General features: G+C 40.7%; 1 pseudogene; it reads left to right on the top strand.

Moving 5' to 3' along the window:
* The first annotated feature begins 1,894 nt into the window (after positions 1–1,894).
* On the top strand, positions 1,895–17,833 carry LOC102964301 (annotated as a pseudogene).
* Positions 17,834–19,626: the final 1,793 nt, after the last annotated feature.

Here is a 19,626-nt window from a genome sequence, read left to right as displayed (position 1 = left end):
GAAAAATAAGAAACTCCTGAAGAGTTTGCATGCAAAGGAATTAAATAATTACAAAAATAAGTATAGAAGCCAGAGTAAGAAGGATGCCTGGGTGGCTCAGTCTGTTGAGCATCTGACTTCAGCTCAGGTCATGATCTCATGGTTGGTGAGTTCGAGCCCCACATCGGGCTCACTGCTGTCAGCACAGAGCCCACTTAGGACCTTCTTTCCCCTCTCTCTCTGTCCTCCACTCATCTCTTCCTCTCTCTCTTAAAAATAAAACATTGAAGAAAAAAAAAAAAAAAAGAAGGCAGAGTAAGAGAGGTGCCCCAAGAGGGCACAAATAAGGCTGTATGGCTATTTTATTTTCAGAGTCCCAGGTCCACCACTTACTAATCATGTGACATTAGGTGGTGACACTAGGCAGTTTGCTGACACTAGGGCCTCAGCAAAGCCTGTTCTCCATTCAAAAGTAGAGATAATAATGTCCAGTCAATAGGTGTTGTGAGGGTGTAACACCTTGGAAAGGTGCCTTTCACATAATAAAATGTTTAAATGCATCATGCATTCAAAGGAAGAAGTGACATTAGAGCAGGGGAAGGTGGATAAGGAAAAAATAGAATTTTTTTTCAGGGTGGTGTTTCAGATGTCCTAGGGATAAAGAGGAAGATGTGTTGGGGAGAAAGGAGCTGTGTCTGTACAGAGAAGAGTCATTCCAATGTTCCAACACCATTTAGGTGTTCTGGAACAAACACCTACTCAGTTGAGTGATTGGAAGGAGAAAGAGAAAGAAAAGAGAGCCAAGAACCCAATCTTGGGCAATGCCAATGTGTAAGAGGAGGAAGTATACACAGTGAAAACAGAGAGAAAGAGTTTAGGGAAAAAACAATAAAACAGTGTCACAGAAGCCAAGACAGGAAAGAGTATCAAATGGGAGCAGTGGGGTCCAGTGCCTCAGTGAGAAGAGAAGAGAAGGAAAACCAAGAGGAGGCCAGTGAATTTAGTAATTTAGTCAATGATAGTCTTAAATGGTGATTCTATAACAAAATTATACTTGCCTGGCTATGCCTGTGTCTCCTATAGAGGTTTCATTTATTATGTTGTATCTGGAAGGGCTTGGCCTATTCAGGCCACGGGCCAAGGCCTGACCCACGTACCATGAGCAGGGTGGACATTTGGGCATCAGGAAAGGTGGTAATTCAGCAAGTACAATGAAACTTGAAAGCAAGCAGGAGAGGATCGTTAGCTATCTCTGGGTCTCACTTTCTTAAGTCTGGACTTCAAGAGGAGTTTGAGAAGGACTTGAAGAAGCTCCTAGATAGAAGAAAGATGCTCCTTGCCACAGGGAACTAGCAGGGAGGCATCCTCGGGCTGAAGGGCTATGAGGAAGCCTAGCCTACTTTGCTGGGCAGATAATTTGGCTTCGGGTTATTCCCTTATTCACCCCAAATCTTCAGTCCTGTCTTGTTGAAATGTTTCTGGATGGTCTTAGTTGCTCTTCAGGGAATCACTAAAGGTGTTTTCTGACCTCATCCAGACTGGGGTGTTGGAGAGGGCACGATACCTTTTGAGGCCCGCGTAGGGATGGCACCCTCAAGGAGAGCAACCCCACCTGAGAGCCAGAGTTCAGGAGAGGCCAGAAGGAAAGATAGGGAAACAGGGTCCATGGGCTGAGGGATAAAGAAAAGGTGAGAGACTGGCAGCTTCTGGCCTCCCCCCCCTTATGCACAAAACACTGATTTGGGAATGAGGAGGCAGATGGGAAGTGATTTCATGATGAAGGACTCATCACTGAGGAAGACACTCATGTTTTCAAGGAGCCTAAGAAAATAGCACGGTTTAGATCCACGGTAATATCCCTTAGTTGCATGTTTGTGAGCAGAGCAGAGGTTTTTGCCCGCAAGGGAGACCGAACATGCAAGATACAGAGGGGATGCTTGAGGACCTGGGGAAAATGGAGTCCAGGGCTCAGGTGAGTGGTCACACTAACAGTGTTGGTGGGATTGTAAAATGGTGCACCTGCTATGGAAACCAATATTGAAGTCCTCAAAAAATTAAAATAGAAGTACCATATGATCCAACAATCCCACTTCTGAGCATTTATCCAAAGAATTGAAAAATCAAGATATCAACAAGTTATTAGCCCTCCCATATTCAGTGCAACACTATTCACAGTAGTCAAGATGTGGAAACAATGGAAATATCTGACAGATGGATACAGAAAAAGTAATACATACATCTGTATTATTATACTATTTAGCCTTTAAAAATAATGTATGACAACATGGATGAACTTTGAGAACACTGTGCTAAATAAGCAAGTCACAAAAGGACAAAATAGTATATGGGTCTACTTACATGAGGTACCTAAAATAGCCAAACTTATAGAAACAAAGAAATAGGTCTCCAGTGACTGACAAGGGAAATGGGTAATTGCTAATCAATGGCTGTAAAATCTCAGTTATTCAAGATGACTAAGTTCTAGAGATCTGTTGTACAACATTGTGCCTGGAGATAACAAGACTGTATTCCACACTTACAAATCTAAGAGGATAGACCTCATGGTAAGTGTTCTTCCCACAATAAAATGAAAGAAAGAAAGAAAGAAAGAAAGGAAGGAAGAAAGAAAGAAAGAAAGAAAGGAAAAAGAAAAGAAAAATAAATATCCTTGTCACATGGAGAGAAACCTGAGTGGAAAACTAAATGTAAATAATTATTTTCCTTTTCATCAAGCTTTGGGAAAATGTCATGTGCCTTGTTACTGCTATTAATGAAATAACTGTGCTGATGAGTCTGAAGAAGGTATCACTGTAAGCTGATGGCTTTTTCAGATGACACCTCACTTACTGGTCTCTCTGACATCAACAAAACCCTCCTCTAAACATCCACATGACAAATGAAGTATGGTCCATGAAAGGAGCGAGCCAGAAAAAGGATGGCAGCTATTATCTGAAATACTAATATTTGGTAGATGAGTTGACATTAGGGAGTGATAAACACCCTCTCAGGACACCTACAAACCCCTGAAGTAACAGCAAACAGTGCACTGTAAGAATCCATGACAGATCTTGAGAAGGCAAGCTGCCAAAACTCTAACAAGACGCTTATGAAGGTGTTCCATGTCATAGAAATAGAGGGAATTGACAGTCATTGTATAGGTCTTGTGAGATTACCCAGTATGCTCTGAATTTTTTATGTAGACAACTAATAACAAAAGAGATGTGATGACGTTAGAGGGAAACTAGCAGTTAACACAAACAACAAAGGTAGATGGAGTTGCTAAGAATGCTTTGTGTGACTGAATAATCACAAAGGGGACAGGTGGACAAGAAAATAGTTAAGATATTTAAAATCCCAGGAATATATACATATATATATTATATATATATTTGACATATGGATGTATATATGCATATATACATCCATATGTATTACATATATATATATATATATATATATATATATATATATAAAATCTATCATCTATCATCTACCTACCTACTTATGTATCTATCTACATGTTATTGTAGCCCATTCATTCTCATTGCTGTGTACTGTTCCACTGCATGAATATAGCACAGGATGCTTGCTTATCCACTCTACATGGATGGATATTTGAGTTGTTTTAAGCTTGAAGCTGTTATAAATAGTGCTTCTGTGAATATTCTTGTACATGTCTCTTGGTGAGCACATGTAGTCCTTTCTGTTGGGTACATACTTACGAGGGAAATTGCTGGGTCATAGGGTATACACATATTTATCCAGTTTGAATAAATCCTAGCCCAATTTTTCATGCATCTCTGCATTCCTGCCACCATATTGCCCTCCCATGCCGACTCTGAGCTTGGTCAGTGACTTGTTTTGGCCAATGGGACAGTAGAAAAGTTGATATAAGTAAAGCTCATAAAAGCACTTCTGTGTTTTTGCTCTCTCCTTGCTTCCCTGTGATGACAAGTCCAAGATGTGGGAGCCATGAGGAGAGGGGCAGAGTAATCCTGGACAAGGCCATCCTACTAGCCAGCCCCCAGCCATCCTGCCAGCTGACCATAGATGCATGCACAAGCCCAGATGAGATTAACTTAACCTAACCCAGACCAGCAGAGCTGCCCACCTGGCTGATAGAACTTGCGTAAATTAATACATGTTTGTTTGTTTGTTTGTTTGTTAAGTCACTAAGCTTTAGTGTAGTTGGTTACAGAGCAATAGCTAACTGCCATACTCTCAGTTATGATTTGCAAAGCATGGTGCCAGCTCACACTTCAATAGTGTCTGAAGCTCTGGGGTCCCCACACCCTCCTCAATACTTGGTACAGATTAAACTATATGAAAGTGTTGATACGTGCTTATTTCTGACCTGCAAAAAATTGGAATTTCATATGGTCTAACTGAATATTTGATTTTTTTTTCATTTTAATCATTCTTGGGAGTGTGTAACAGTATCAAATCGTAGGTTGAATTTGAATTTTCCTAATAACTAAGTATATCAAACACCCTTTCGTCTGTTAACAAGCTGGTGATATATCCTCTTTTGTGAAATACCTGTTCAAGATTTTTGTCCATTTTTCTATTGGATTAACCACCTTTGGCCATTATTTGTAGAAATGAGTGCACACACATGCACACACTGATATGAGCCCTTTGCTAGATATGTGTATTGCAGATATCTTGTCTTTTTTTTTTTTCATGTTTATTTATTTATTTTGAGAGACAGAGCATGTGTGCAAGAGGGGGTTGGGGGCAGAGGGAGAGAGAGAATCCCAAGCAGGCTCCATGCTGTCAGAGCAGAGCCTGACACAGGGCTCTATCTCATAACCATGAGAACATGACTTGAGCCAAAGTCAAGAGTCAGATGCTTAACCGACTGAACTATGCAAGTACCCCATATATATCTTGGTCTTATTTTGTGATTTTCCCTTTCACATTTTTAGTTTTGTTTTGGTTTTTTTGTTTTTTTTTATTTTTTTAATGTTTAATTATTTTTGAGAGACAGAGGGAGAGTGAGTGTGAGCGGGGGAGGGACAGAGACAGAGGGAGACCCAGAATCCAAAGCTGGCTCCAGGCTCTGAGCTGTCAGCACAGAGCCCGACGTGGGGCTAGAACTCATGAACCATGAGATCATGACCTGAGCCAAAGTCAGACACTTAACAGGCTGAGACACCCAGGCACCCCCCTTTTCACATTTTTAATTTTTTAATAGTACCCTTTGATGAACAGAAATCCTCAATTTTAATGTAATTCAATGTACTTATTTTTAACCATCATGTTTGTCAGCACTTTTTTGCCTACCCTGAGGTCATGAAGGTATTCCCCTATTTTTTCTTTTAAAAACTTTGTTGTTTATCTCTCATGTTTAGATCACTGATCCACCTGGAATTGATTTTTTTTTAAGTATGTTATGGGAGAGGGGTCAAGATTCACCCTTGTCCCAAATGAGTATCCACTGCCCTGGACATTTGTTGGAAAGGCAGTGAGTTACAGGGTCTGGCTTTCACAGCTTTCATGGGGAGGCAGCCTGTGTCAGCTGGAGCTAGTCCCAACTCTGCCACCAGCTCACTGACTCTGTGACTTTGGGCAGGTCACAAGGGCTGTCTCCATTTGCCTGTATGTAAAATGATGTTAAATCCGACAACCTCCTTCATTCTTCCCAGCGATGTGGGGTCCAGCAGAAGTGACATAGCACTCCAATTATGTGTGGCCTTATTAGTTCTGGAACCTCCGGGAACATATGTAACATACCTGAGTCCCAATTTCCTTACCTATAAGATGGGAACAATCATACTATATGCAGAGCTCTTGTGAGAATAAGAAAAAAAATGTATGAGAAGTTCTGTACGTGGCATATTATATCGTTCAACGAAAGGTACCACCTGTTGTTGCTGTTCATAGGCATGCTGAAGACATCGAATAGAATTTGCCTTTATTCAATTTTAGTGAAAATAAAGTTGGCACCTCCAAATTTAACTAGTAATAGAAGTTCACATACAAGTTTGTTTGGCAATACAGCTGACTAGCTCTGTGATGGCAATCTTAATTTCGCCTCATTCTCCTCATTCCTAAGAGATGTTATATAGTAAAGAAAGCTAGAAAGAAAGAAAATTCACACAGTTATAAAAAAAAAAAAAGCAGCTTTCTTGAAATTTCTTTCCATTATCCTTGAACTCAGAAGTTTATCCTAAACATTTGTGGAGTCCAGGACAGGACAGGTGACATGATACTTGTCCATGATGAATTAAGCATTATGTCATCAAGTTTCTTCAAAGAGTCTGACGCAGGACATTTCTGCTTCCCTGATTCCACCCCATCTAAGGAAGCACCACCCCCCCCCCGCATTCTCATCTCATTACCATTTACCTGATGTATTTCCCTGCCTTTTCGCATCATCCACCTCCCTTCAACTAGAACGTGAAGTCCATGGGAGCAAGAGCTTTAATTTATCGTGTATTTTCAGCACCTAGAAGAATGACTGGCACATAGCACACATTCAGTAAATATTGTTGAATAAATGAATGAAGGCAAAATAAGAGTCATATCAAAATATGTATCAAAAGTCATAATGACATACATCTAGGTCCATGCTATATTTAATGTGACATGGAAATCAATAATAAATGCTGGCTAAAATACCTCTGTCAATCCCAAACTCCAGTTATTGTAGATGTTCAGTAATAACATTACCACAAAAATATTAGCCCTGTTAATAATCAACACATTTTTCTCAAGTGCACCTTTGGGAACTATGAAAAGGAAATTGATATTTCCCACACACATATGCTGTAATTGTTGGATTCTTTTTTTTTAAGAATGATTTAATAAGTATGGTTACTGCAAATTGTTCAAAAATGTTTTTCCTTTCTTTAAATAAAAACAGACATGGGAATCGTGTTTTTACTATAAACAAATATTAAGTTTTACGTGTTGACTATTAGAAAGTTGTTCAATTTTTCCTTTACCAAAATAAATTGTTAATTAAGATAGACAAAAGCCAGGAAATATTGAAGTTAGTCATTTAATTTCCTTACTAATTCAGAGCTGCCTGGAGTCATTTCCTGCAGGAATTTCACGTCTTCCCATTGAAGTGTTCCAGCAGCTGGTAACCAAATCATCAACTCAGGCCATAGGTGATTCTCCAGGCTCCAATTACAAATCAGGTGGGTTGTTTTTTTTTTTTTTTTTTTAATATTCATGATGGAGCCAGATCAACTTTAGAAATAAATCTAAATGCCTTCTCGAATGCGGTTTCTGCATTGCTCTGAAGAAGCGATTTGATCTAGTGGGAGAAACTGAAGGCAAAGAAACCTAACTTCGGAATTTGGCTCAGTCACTAATTAGTTGTATGACCTTAGATTTCACCTCTTGTGCCCTAATAGCCTTGTCTACGTGAGCACAATAACTCAAAGTTTACCTAACCAAGTTGTTTTTAAGATGGAAGGAATGGTAGTCCAATTCTGAATGTAGCTATGTGCATGACTCCAAATATAACAATAAGCTGGTAATGTTCATAAGCTTAGAGAACTTAGCTTGTACTTCATTGGGTCTCCCCTTGGTGAGTGCAAGGTACTGCGCATGCAACAGATGACAAATCAGAGAAAATCAACATCTTTTGCAGTATTGGGAGGAAATTGATCATTGTTCCTTGTAGGTGTAAAATGCACAAGCTCTTTCCTCATTCCTAAGTTGCCTATTTACTTGGGAAGCCAATAAATTAATCACACTATTATTTTTTTTTTTAAAGAATGGCAAGAGATTTGACCAAACATGTACAGTACTGTGTTGCTGAATCTGGGGTGGGGCTAGGGGGAGAGTGCAACCAAGGGTACATCCTTTGCTTGTCCAAATGTTTTTCTGACTGAACCAGTCAATTGAATAAGGAAGGACTCTGGTAATAAGTCATATTTTAAGAGTTTATTTTGTTTATTTTGGCAATTAGAAGGAATAAAGCAGTCTGCATATTTCCCACGTTGGGTGAGGACACACTGACTTCTGGAGAGCTTGAATCAATAAGCTGAAAGAAAAGTTCAAACTCCAATTTCAGAAGAACTTGGCTTCTGCATGTTAAACTATGGATTCATAGATTCTTCTGCCTTGTGGGTCTTCTGCTCTCTGCTGTCCTTGACAGCTCGCACCAAACTGATCACTGGGGACATCAATGGACTTCTGAATGAAGACATTGTCTGACAAGTATAATACACGAGCATGAAACGCATACTGTTCTACTCTTTTGAATATATTACATTTATTGAGAACTACAATTAAGTTATGTATTTTTATCAGTAAAGCACTTTATTGATTGTGGACGTGAAGCTGAGTTCTTTCATGTTTTGGTCAGCTCCAAGGACACATGCACCTAGTGGTTCAAAACAAATTGACCGGCATGATTACTGAGCCTATGATGAATTGTAAGTGTATAGAAATATCGAACATTGGGGTGCGTTATTCTGTACAACATTTGCTCTAATTTTGTGTTCATTTTAATGATAAATGAAACAAATTAATATAAGTATTGTGTTCAGGATCTGGAGTCAGACTTTATGGGCTTAAATTCTATATACATGGCATGGATTTGAAAATGCTATTGAAGTTCTCTGAGCCCCAGTTTGCTCATCTATAAAATCATGATCACAACAGCATCTTTCTCAAGCAGTAAATAAAGGCATTCAGTGGGATAGTCTAGATAGAGAAAGGTTCTTGACACGTAGTAAGTCGTCTGTAAATATCAGCTATTAATATTATTATCATCATTGTCATTTGGACGATCACCGTACAATGAAGTATCACATGATTTTGCAGTATCTGCATTTAAGGCCACGTTGATGCCAAGAAGCACCTGCATTGTCACAAGTAAATAAGAAAGGAAGAGAGGTTGGAATTAATACAAAACGGATGCATTCGTGCCAAGGAAAGTGCAATGACATGATGTTTTATTGTACAAATGGTGGTTTCAAAGTGGTTCGGGGTGGGAAAATGGAGTGGTGACAGAGCAAACCTCAGAACAGGCATGCTGAGTTGTAAAGAGCCTGCATTACAGCAGTCAACATCGAATTTACATCCTGAACAGCAATTTAGTTTCAGCTAAACAGCATCATCTGTCGTATTAATGTTCATTTGAATGTACTGGGTTTATTTGCATTTAGTTGTAAACTGTTTTAGTTTCAGGGTTGTATTAGAGATAAAAGCACATGGAGTTCATACTTTATTTTATACTTAAGTACATTTAATACTTAAAAGTTTTGGGGCGCCTGGGTGGCTCAGTCGGTTAAGCGTCCGACTTCAGCTCAGGTCACGATCTCACGGTCCATGAGTTCGAGCCACGCGTCGGGCTCTGGGCTGATGGCTCAGAGCCTGGAGCCTGCTTCCGATTCTGTGTCTCCCTCTCTCTCTGCCCCTCCCCCATTCATGCTCTGTCTCTCTCTGTCTCAAAAATAAATAAAAACGTTAAAAAATTTTTTAAAAAAAACAAACAAAAAAGTTTTAAGCCAACACTAAAGGTGTGCAAATTTCTTTTTCTTTATGGGATCTCTATGGGATTTGATCCTGAGAAACACTGATGTTTGTTAGAGTGTAGTGTAAATAATGTTGGGGTAACGCCTGATTGTATGATTCTAATATATTGGCATGTGCCCACTGTGTACAGGGCACTTGCTGGGCACAAACAGTGATAGAATGTAAGCTGTGTCTAGTTAAGGAAGCTAGGAGGAGTGTATGGGATGTGTGTGTGTGTGTGTGTGTGTGAGAGAGAGAGAGAGAGAGAGAGATCACCACCAGTATAGGGTGGCACTGAGTATGGAGTGAGCAGTACGGAAACTATCATAAGAATTCCAAAGAGGGCCTGATTGCAGGTGGCTGAGATTCGGTTTTGTCGGGACAAGAGATTTGAGGTAAGCCTTAAGTAAAGGTGGTAGAGGGCATTCCAGTTTTGGGAAATGGGTGTCTAGAAGTAAGGAATAGTGTAAGCAAAGGAGGCAGCTATTTCCATTATATTCAGTCGTCTGTTGCTTAATTTAGAGCAAAATATTAAAATAAAAAAAAACTTGCCTAAAACGAGCAACATATTATGTATTGGTCAGAAGTTCACCTTTTGCTTCCACAGTGGCTATGACATAGCTTCTATGTGCTCTTCCTCCTTTGGAAACTTCCAAGTAGCCTGGAATCATGGTACCTCCCTCATTTTGATTAGTGAACATTGCCCCAAACTGGCAGTTCAGTGATTTAATTGGCCTTTTAAGTGGGTTCTCAAATGCCAGTGTTTTATAAATTGGACGGTCACGGATTCTGTCTCAGGTTAATGTAAAAGTGGGTAAAATTTTGTCCATGTTTAATGTTTCTCTTTACATGTTTTTCCGATACCTACGGTGCCTACTATTGCTTATCTGCTAGCAAATTCCAGAGGATAACAAGTTAATGATTAGTTATCAAACAAATATTAGTGTAAACTCAAAGAACCATTTACACTGAACTGATATGTGTGTCTGCATGTCCATGTTAAAATTTTGTAATATGGACATATTTCTTGCAATCATTTTTTTCAACTTACATTTTGGAATTAAATATATCAGAATTATGTGGTATTCTGCCATTAGTGTGGTGCTCTCTATAAAGAGCTCCGTGATTTCCAGAAACTCCTCCTTCACCTAAGTTTTGAGAACTAGGGTCTAAGAGATAAGCTACCTCAACTTTAAATGGAATGGTAAACATGTGAATTTAAGCTTAGTGTGACAGATGTATTTACCACGCTGAAACATTTTGCAACATAAACCAGGCCTTATATCACCTGGTGGTGAAGGAGTTAGCAAACAGATTACAGTAGTAGAGCGGCTTCGTCCAAACAAGGAGAAAGTCAGCTAATGGAGACAATTGTCTGATTTACAACCACAAAAAAAAAAAAAAAAAAAAAAAAAAAAAAAAAAATTTATTTTTTAAAATTATTACTTTTTTAAATGTTTTATTTCTGAGACAGAGAGAGACAGAGCATGAATGGGGGAGGGTCAGAGAGAGAGGGAGACACAGAATCTGAAGCAGGCTCCAGGCTCTGAGCGGTCAGCACAGAGCCTGATGCGGGGCTTGAACTCACAAACTGTGAGATCATGACCTGAGCCGAAGTCAGACGCTCAACTGACTGAGCCACCCAGGTGCTCCTTAAAATTATTTTTAATGTTTATTCTTTAGAGAGAGAGAGACAGAGTGCGAGCGAGGGAGGGGCAGAGAGAGAGGGAGACAATCTGAAGCAAGCTCCAGGCTCCGAGCTATTAGAACAGAGCCCCGTGCGGGGCTCGAACTCACAGACCGTGAAATCATGACCTGAGCTGTCGAACCCTTAACCAGCAGAGCCACCCAGGTGCCCCAACAACAACAGAAGTTTTAAACACAAAGGTGATACATACTCAAAACCTAATTGGAGACTTAATTTATATAGTTGCAGGAGACACTATTGGTGCCCATCCTATGCTATTTAAAGTATATTTCACACAGTCCCACAGGAGGTCTAGAGAATTGAGTCCAGTTGCCTACAGAGGTACATTTACAGGCTTTCTTCTCTTTCTCGGCTCACTTACTCACTTTACTTCTGAGATCACCTTCTGAATAAACATCCTGCACACAAATCATTGTCTCAGGCTCTGCTTTTGAAGAATTCAAGATATTAGTTTACCTAACAAATACCTCATTGATCCCTGGAATCATACAAGGGAAAGTAACAGTAATAAATATGATCCTGTTAAATACTATAGGTATCATTATTGAGAGCTTACTATGTGCCAGCCATTGTACTGAAAGCTCTCCTTACAGTATCTTATTTAATCCTCACAAGAATCTTATGAATTACATATTATTCATATTATTTTTAAGGTAATAAACTAAAGCTTAAGAGGGTTAGATCACTTATTAAAGGTTACTAGTAAATGACAAGTCAGGGATTCAAATCCAAATCCTTTGTTGGGACACCTGGGTGGCTCAGTTCTTTAAGCATCTGACTTCAGCTTGGGCCATGATCTCATAGTTCGTGGGTTCGAGCCCCGCGTTGGGCTCTGTGCTGACAGCTCGGAGCCTGAATCCTGCTTCAGATTCTATGTCTCCCTCTCTCTCTGCCCCTCCCTCACTGTGTTCTCTCTCTCTCTCTCTCAAAAATAAATAAAAAATTAATTTTTTCAAATTCTTTGTGTTTTTTCTATCAACTCACGCTAATGTGCCCGTCATATATTGATTTCAATCATAATTTTGACAAAACTACAAATTCCAAAGAAGCATGTTTGTAACAAGTGTATGTGCAACAAGAGAAAGAAAGAACCTGGTATGACTGTGTCCATCCTCTAGATGAGCTGTTCTCAACGTGTTTTTTGTTGTTGTTGCTTTGGTTTTTCTGTTTTGTTTTTAATCTCAGAGGAAAAAGAAGTGAAGCAGTCATGCAGTATTTTTTTTAAACAACAAAATTAAGCTGGTACCTATTTTATTTTTTCCCCAGGCATCTCGATTCTTTGTTTTGGATCATAAAGATTTGTCATTAAAGAATCTGGTCTTTTAAGTATGCAAGTTCTCAAACAAGTAGTGGCCTGGGATCCCAGACCCTTCTTTGGCTCAGCACTCGGGCTCCTGGCCCCCCTGGTGGTTCTACTGACTGATCTCACCGGCTGACCCGGGACTGGAGTGGAAGAGTCAGGAGACATAGAAGCCCCGGCCCCTGTGTCTGCCCTCCTCATTGGGAGCAGGATCCCTTAACCGTCTTGGTGCTCCTGCTGCCTTAGTTTCCCCATCCAGAAATAAGTGGGGTTCCTGTGATCTCTAGTTTTGCTTAAATTTCTCTAGAAAATCCCTGAAGTTTTTCTTCCATTTCCTTATTTCACAAATGAGACAGGAACATGTTTTTTGCTGGAAGTGATACATGAGTGTGGCAAGGCTCCCACGCCACTCCAGAACAATCGTGGTTTCTGCTGTCACGGGTTTAGTGTGGATCATCCCAGTCCTTTTCCCATGCAAGAAACTTTTGTGTCTTGGTGGCATGGTATCGTGGAGCCCTCGGGATAGACCGGTTCCAGAGCGTAGAATTATCTTCCATGTATTTGGGGGAAATGGAGCCTGTGGCAAAAGAGAAAGTGAGTTACTAATTGGATTTATGGCCATTACTCCCTGAGCAGCCCTCTGCCCTCGATAATCTCCATAGCAGTTCAGATAGGATCTCTCTCTCTCTCTCTCTCTGTAAAAGATCCAGAAGACTCTGTAAGGAGAAAGCTGGCACATCTCCTGCTCACCCAATAAAAAGTCAGATTGTTATTAAACAGTCCCTGAGGCTACTGTGATTTACATTCATTTTAATGGTTCTCTTTGTAGAGCAGAGCAGTCCCTTTAATGGGGGATGCCCTCTGGTTCCTATTGGTTGCATTTAAAATAAATATTCCACCATCTCCAGCTGTCCAGCTCTCCTTTCAGGCTTTGACCCGCCACAGAAAGTACAGAGACTTGATACTTGCCCCCGAGAAGCTCTCACACGTTCAAGGACGCTCTACACCAATATGTGTGCAGCAGAGAGCTAGAGGTGGAAGTGTCCAGGTACCCAGCATCGGGGGAAAGTAGATGTATCCTGTGGAATAGAACATAGCACTCAGAAGCAATGAGCTAAATGGACATAAAGCGACATATAGAGAACTCAAAATCTTTAAGTAAAAAATAAGAAATAGAATAAAACAGAGAGTGCAATGCCACATATACAATCTAGCACACATTTCTATATAAAATAATGCTACACATGTATTTTCAAGGACACATACCCAAGGATACGTACCAAACAGAGTAGTGTGGTACCTCTAGGGGAGAAAGAAATGGGGATGGGAGATGAAGAAGAGAAACCAAAAACGAAAACAGACACAGCTCTTACAAGGAATGGTGAATTAGCGCGAGGCTAAAACTTAATGCTTTGCTCCTGAGAGGTAGTAACAAATAAATAATGAATGAAAAGAAACCACAAAATCACTTGCCTTTTACTTTTCTTTAAATTAAATTTCACCACCAGCAAGCATTTACAGACCTCCTTCTAAGCCTGTGACATGATTCAAGTTCTCTGTGACCATGGGACAAGTCACTGGCCTCTCTGAACCTCAGTTTCTTCAGTGGAAAATATAACAAAAAGGAAAGGGAAAATGAGCGCTGGTGCTACCCAGGTTACAATGTTGTAAGTTCTGTAAGACAGCAGGGTTTGTAAGATTGAAACGAGGTAATATCTGAGACCAAGAGCACGTGGGCACTGCGTGAGTGTCCGTCATTTTCCACTGGGGAGAACGGGAGCAGAGTGGGACCCAAACAGGGAATCGCGCAAAGTTCTCAGACATTTGTTGCCAACTCAGCTCTTGCCACAAGAGGCAGCCGCAGGTGTTCATATAATGTTCAACTGTTGTCTGCTTTTGTATGGGAGAGAGAGACCTATAGCCACAACACATCACCGCATCGGTTGTCAGAATTCATTTGGTATAACCAGCACAGGCTGCCGGTTTAGGCAAAGCTGACCTGCCCCTTAGGAGCACCTGACTTTAAGCATCTGACTTCAACTCAGGTCATGATCTTACACTTCGTGGGTTTGAGCTTCGTGATGGGATCTATGCTGACAGCTCAGAGAGTGGAGCCTGCTCCGGATTCTGTGTCTCTCTCTCTCTCTCTCTCTCTCTCTCAAAAATAAATAAACATTAAATTAAAAAAAAAAAAAAAAAAAGCTGACCTGCCCACACTGAGGTAGGGCCCTTCTTCAAACCGTAAGGCACACCCTCCTAAGACCCAAGGTCCGAGCTCAACACCTAAATAGAGGGCAGCACAGTCACCCCTCTTGCTGCCCCCAGGCCCATGAGCTCTCTGTACCTGCCTCTGATCCAAAAGAAGTCCCTCAAGCCTTGCTTTCTATGCTAGAGAAGAAAACATTGTACTGAGCCTGTCCTTGTTCAACAGAAGAAACAGGCCAGAAGAGCCTGAGAGAATATTCTCTCCCACAAGCTGAGCAATCAAGGCTTCCTTTGCAAACATCAGGCAAACTAGCAAAGCAGGAAGCTGGATTGGGCCCAGGCTCCTGGTCACTCTGGGCAGGTGACGGTCCCACTGGGTCTGGGTGTGGCCTCTTCATCTAAGGTGGAACGGGGAATGTTTGGAAGCACTTTGGGGAGGAAAACCTGAAGGAAGGGTGGGAATTCCCGTGCCCCGGACATGTGAGTTCTGTCCTAGAGATCTCCAGGAGAGCTTTTGGCTGCCTCTAGACCAAGGAAGATATCCTTGGCAGAAGCATGAGAAGCCCCCCAAACTGTCTCCAGCCTCAGGTTGACTTCTGGTGGGTTTTAGGAAATTCTCTTCAGATCAACTCTAAGCACCCCCCAAAACTGCTATGAAAACATGAGAAAGGACAGTAAAGAGAGAGCTCAGTCACACAATTTTGTTTTCTTTCCTCCTTTAAATGAGGCATTCCCAAAGTTTCAACCGGCCACAAAGGGGAAGTGGGCATCAACATGGGCTGGTACGTTATTTTCCACCAGTGCATCCCCGCAGCTGTCCTCGATCAGAGAGGCGTCCGTGACCAGTTAATCCTGTGGTGCAAGAGAAAACCTTGGTTCTTTATTTAACATACGCAGGGTACCCAGAAGCTGTAAAAGGAAAGCTGCCCGGGACATTTTAAAGCGAACCCCAGGGAGAGCGACTTCAAAAGAATAATGTGCTGTTCCCGGCATCCTCACCCATGGACATCAGCTAGCACCTCCTTCTTCCCCATGTCCTCCAGAGACTTCAAACTTCAAAGTCAAACCGAAGGGTCCCGTTTCTTCACTCTTTAACAAAAGTAAGGCTGGGTACACTGGCCTCCAGGAGGGCATTTCAGGGTGTCAGTCTCCCCCCGGGCGTGGAAGCTGCCGCAGTTGGGAACCATGTTTTCCTTTTAACTTGTCATGTCCTTCCAGCAGACATCCGGATTTTCTTTTGAAAATGTTAGTGGACTACACGTGAGGCCTTGTTTTTCCTCCCCTGCCCCTGGGAGAGGAGAGCTAAACAAAGGCCATGGAAATGGAAGAAGGCAACATTTTCTGACCACCTACTGTGCGCCAGGTTGGGGAGGAAAGCATCTTGGAGCGGGGCGAGTCTCAGGTACTCCGGGACCCTGCCCTCCAGCAAAGACAGAGGGAAAATACAGCCGTGGAACTGCCGAATGGAAATTTTGTGTACTGTGAATTAATTCACTAAATGTTTTTCGAGCATCTACTATGTCCCTATCACTGTGCAATGGTACAAAAGATATTTAAGACATAGCCCCTGCCCTAAATGAGCTCAGACTCCGATGGGGAAGCCAACATTTAAAAAATAAAATGCAAACTAACTGCAGTAATAGAGGTGTGCATATTCAGAGCAGCAAAGCTACGGGATCTTCCAAGTGGCTGGGAGGTTTTCTAAATACAGCTCCATCTTCCTTGTGATTTAGAAATCTTAATCCTGCTTCTGGTATTATATTGTCTGTCACCTTAACTATCATATTGTTGAGAGTTTGGAGATTTTCCTGTATTTTCATGGATGTCTAGAATGTGAAAATAAAAAAATTCTAAAGACCTTCCGAAAGAATAAGCATGCCGGAAAGCCAATGGATGTTGGAAAAGCAAGGTCGAAGGCTTCACTCATTAGACAGGAAAGCTTCTATAAAGTTAATTAAAATATGTGGTAGTGACAAGGCCAAGAACAATTCAGTGGAATGTTTCATCCAGAAACCTTCTCATATATATTTAGTAACTTAGTATATGGAAAAGTTTGCAACTCCTATCAGTGACGAAAGGCTGGGTCATTCAATAAATGGTGTTGAGTGCCATTTGCAAAAATATCTATTTTGTAAATGGCTTAGCATTTGCAAAAATATGACACATCTCTCCCACCCTATGTCAGATTAATTCCAGATGGACTAATAATTTAAATATTTGTAAAAGAAATGCTCAGACTTCTAGAATAAAATACAGATACAACCTGAGCTAAGGGCTTCCTAAGAAGGATTACAAGGAAAGAAAGCTGAAGGGCAATGCTGATAGATTATACTCCACATCAAGAAGGGATGTGGAGTGTCACTGTGTCACTGCTTTCCTTTGCCTGGAAGCCAGGGGGGAGGACAGTGTCAGTGAGACACCAGACAGACACACTGACGTTGGAAGGATGAGGGCATGCATATGTTTGGCGTTTTTATTTTTCAGTGATGATTGTGTATTATTGTATAATAAAAATTAGAAACATATTTTTTGCAGCAAGTGTCTGGGAATTCAACCTTCAAAGTATTTTTCATTTAACTGGCCCCCCGAAACAAACAATAACTAAAAGCAGTATCTCTGCCAGTTAATAATGCTTTTTCACATACATTATGATGGGTTTTTGTGTTTTTTTGTTTGTTTGTTTGTTTCAAAATAACCCAATGAAGTAAACGCTTTCATTTTTATCTCTACGCTTGGGATGCAGAGTGGTATATTGTCTTGTCCAATGTTGCACAGCAAGCAGGAAGCAGAAATGTGAACCATTCCTGGATATCCAGGTACCACGTGTTCTGTAATTTCTGTGACCTCACAGCTGAGACTAATCCATCGTTAAGTTTGTGGAGATGCCTCCTCAGTCCTGGGCCCAGAAGGGGTGAGGCTGGGGCTTCACTGGACTCACTAGTCTGCCATTTTCAATGTTCAGAGTCTGTTGACTGTAATCTTGCTGCTTAAATGAACCTGTGCTTATATCTGATACTTGGCACCCAGGCCCCTGGACAGAAATAAAACTGGATTGTTGGGTACCGTTGAGAAATGTGCCAGAATTGGTGAACGGAAGACAGAGTCCTTATGCCACAGTGTGCCATATAGTTCTGGCCTTCAGCCTCCTCTTCATACAGTAGCTTGGAAAAACATCAGAATTTAATTACCGCCAGATTTCAGTGTGAGAAAAAGGACTTACCTGCAGAAAATAATGCAATTAATGGCTAACCCTTTTTTTTTAAATTTATTGATCACTGAGAGAGAGAGAGAGAGAGAGAGAGAGCAAGCAGGGGAAGGGCAGAGAGAGAGAGAGAGGAAGAGAGAATCCCAAGCAGGCTCCATGCTGTCAGCTCAGAGCTCATTGCGGGGCTCCAACTCACAAACGGTGAGATCATGACCTGAGCCAAAATCAGGATTCAGACACTTAACCGACTGAGCCACCTGGGCACCCCAATGGTTAACCCTTTTATCTCAGAACATCGAATGAGATAAATAAATAGGATGTAACCATTTAATACTCGAAGAGTTTAATATGTCTGTAACAATCAACCTCGGTGCTGCGAATGCTATTCCGTTGTGTCAGATCCCAGTTTTTAGTGAGGCATCTCTAAGGCACGTAATAGAAAACAAAATGGGTAAATTACTCAAGTTCCTTTCACTGTATTTGGAAATGATAAATCTTTATAGAATGAGGGGGGAAAAGTTTGTGGAGACAGCTTTTTTTTTTTTAAATCTCAATCTTTTGAGGAATCAATTCTTATTTTCATCGTATTCTCCCTCTATACCTATATACTCAGGCCACATGTACTGTGCCTACTGGTCTAGCCCTCAACTTTTCCTAGATGATATGCATTAAGAACATACAACATTTTAAAAAAATGACAACCTATCTTTTTTTTTGTTATGCTTTATTTTGTTTTTTTCCTTCTGTGGCAAGAGTACTTAACATAAAATCTACTCCGTTATCAAATTTTTAGGTGTACAATACAGCACTATTAATCACAGGCCTTACATCAAACGGTCGTAGTTCTCCAGAACTTATTCATCCTATGGATTAAGAAGATGTGGTCCATATATACAAGGAATACTACTCTGTGATAAAAAAAAAAAAAAAAAAGAATGAAATCTTGCCATTTGGAGCAATGTGGATGAAACTGGAGCGTATCATGCTAAGTGAAATCAGTCAGAGAAAGACAGGTATCATATGATTTCACTCACATGTGGAATTTGAGAAACTTAACAGATGATCACAGGGGAAGGGAAGGAAAAATAAGATACAAATAGAAAGGGAGGCAAAACATAAGAGACTCTTAAATACAGAGAACAAACTGAGGGTTGATGGGGGTGGGGAAAGTGGGTGATGGGCATCAAGGAGGGCAGTTGTTGGGATGAGCACTGGGTATTGTACGTAAGTGAATCACTGGATTCTACTCTAAGACTAGGTTGTCTGACGCGAGAATAAAAAAATAAAATAATAAAAATAAAAAAGAACTTATTCATCCTGCATGACCAAAACTTTGTACCCTTTGACCAGTATGTCCCTGTTTTCCCCTTCCCCCTGCCATCATTTTAGTTTCTGCTTCCACAAGTTTGACTATTTTATATTCCACAGATAAATGAGAGTGCACAATATTTGGTTTTTTTCCCTCTGACATATTTCATTTAACATAAGGTCCTCCAGGTCCATCCATGTCTTGCAAATGGCAGGATCTCCTTCTTCTGCAAGGCCAAATAATTTTCTATTATATATATTGGTCTCACATTTTCTTTATCCATTCATCTGTTGATGGGCATTTAGGTTGTTTCCATGTCTTGGCTATTACAAATAATGTTGCAATGAGCATGAGAGTGCAGATATCTCTTCAAGATCCAGATTTCAATTCCTTTGGAAATATACCCAGAAGTGGGATTGCTTGATCAAATAGTAATTTTT

Source organism: Panthera tigris, chromosome D3, assembly GCF_018350195.1.
Source record: "Panthera tigris isolate Pti1 chromosome D3, P.tigris_Pti1_mat1.1, whole genome shotgun sequence".
Lineage (NCBI taxonomy): Eukaryota > Metazoa > Chordata > Mammalia > Carnivora > Felidae > Panthera > Panthera tigris.
Note: the sequence above shows the minus strand (reverse complement) of the source record. Positions and strands in the feature narration are given on the sequence as shown.